Here is a 2,071-nt window from a genome sequence, read left to right as displayed (position 1 = left end):
CACATGTGGTTAAAGTAAGTTTACTAGATCATGGTACCTCAGTCAAAGTTTCCAATACATAAGATTGAATGAGTTTGACAAAATTTAAAAGTAATTGATGCTTCATCTTCAGCATGACAAGCTCACAGGATCAATTGTGGGCATTGTGGTTAGTTATATAGATTTTGTTTTACATGCAATCGCTTCTCTGCCTTTTGATAAAATCAGGTGCCACTTTTATCACATGACATCGTTGATCCAGACATTTGCAAACGTTAGGTAAAAATGAATTGTCGGCTACTCAGATCTTTGTCCCCTCAAAGACAAAGCCTGTGCAAGCAGAAGTGAAATGATTGCATTAATTTTTAGTGTGATAGTTGGGCAGTACAGTGCAAAAATTAAGATAACAATGACAGAAGTCTTTAGCCCAAATTAATCATTTCTCTCTCCTGTCGTAGATAACAGCTTGTGGCGCCTCTGTGAGGTAACTGTGCTGGCTCCTCTGCTCCCTGCTGTGACCAAGTAGCTGGCAAAAGGAACGTAAGGAAGAAAGGGTTCATTGTGGTCACAGTTTTAGGGTACCATCCACCATGGCAGAGAAGAATGACAGCAGGGCCAGGAGGCAGCTGGTCACATCGTATTCACAGACAGGAAGCAGAGAGAGATGCATGCTGGGATTCAGCTCACTTTCTCCTTTCTCCCAGTTTGAGACCCCAGTCTATGGGATGGCGCTGCCCACATTCAGGGTGAGTCCTCCCTCTTCAGTTAAACCCTCTGTGAGTCCATGAAGATAAACTGTCGTAGTATCTCCTTTCCCTGTCCTCTACCTCCCATACACAGCGTCTCTCTTGTTTCCCTTCTCTTTCTGACTCTGAGTCTTACAAAGGTGTTATCTCTTATGCTGTTGACAGAGCAAAAGAAGCTGCTGTCCCTGGCAGATCTTGGGCCCATTCCTGTATCGTTTTAGTTACTGGGGGTTCCTGGGTTACTTGGTAGCATTAAGGCAAGTTAATGGGTAAATAGCTTGAAAAGCTCTTGGAATCTATTTTGAGAAGCCTTTTATAAACTGGACACTTAAAGGGAGAAACTGGACACTTGAAGGGAGAAACTGGACACGTATTTGTTCTATAAATACCCAGAGCTAAAAGCAAAAAGCCTTTGAATCATCTCATTTTTTTTGACTCATTTTTACATTTTTCAGGACACAGTAAGGAGGGTTTGCTGATATTTTTTGAGTCATCCCCGATCCTTTATGTTCCTGTCAATCTTGAAACATATTAGTACATTCCATTTGATGGTTCTCAGTCTGGTTTTTTTTTCTACTCACCCATTTATATAGGTTTATATAAGCTTGCTGGTTGCTCAGTTTTCAAGAAGTCTGTGAGTTATTGCTCACCATAGCACTACTGAGAATTGAGGGAAGCCAGGTGTGGCAGCACACACCACTGTTCCTAGCCCTCGGAGCAGAGGCAGGAAGATCAGTGTTGGCTACCTGCTACACGAGATCACCATCCCACCCTCCCCCAACCAAAGCATATGAAGTGACCTGCACTTACGGTTCAGTCAGTACGGTAAAGGCAAAACTGTGTTCTTGAGATTATTTATGCATGCCGTGCCTACATGTCATCAATACTACCCGACTCTCAGCACTAACCTCCTGGCCTTGGTGAGAAAAGTCTTTGGGAATTAACAATGTGTAAGAAGCCGTCCCCTTTCTTCTCTCTAGATTGTTGACTGGTAAGCAGTCATCAGTTCTACCTGGGTGAAATGTGCACAATGTATTTCAATCAGAATTTTTGCTTACCATGTTGTCAAAGGGAGGCTGCTATGCTTTGGTCACAGACTTCTTTAAAAGCAGAGTCCCTAGCAGACTTTTACAAGTAATCCTTTTCCTCTCCTTATTCACTCTCTTGCCTCCATCTCGTAAGAAACTCTGACCCTGCAGAGTGTTATCTGAAGCTCCACATTTTGGAGAATTGGTTGCAGTTGTTAACACAGCCTGGCAAAAAAAAAAAAAAAAAAAAAAAAAAAAACAAGAAAAATTAGATTTGGATCACGGCTAGTCCTTTTTATAAGGAGCTATTAATATTAT

The sequence above is a fragment of the Alexandromys fortis genome, unplaced genomic scaffold (genome assembly GCF_014885135.2).
Source record: "Alexandromys fortis isolate MF-2015 unplaced genomic scaffold, M_Fortis_MF-2015_v1.1 scaffold_22, whole genome shotgun sequence".
NCBI classification, from domain to species: domain Eukaryota; kingdom Metazoa; phylum Chordata; class Mammalia; order Rodentia; family Cricetidae; genus Alexandromys; species Alexandromys fortis.
The sequence above is the reverse complement of the archived record's forward strand: the minus strand, read 5'-3'. Positions refer to the sequence as shown.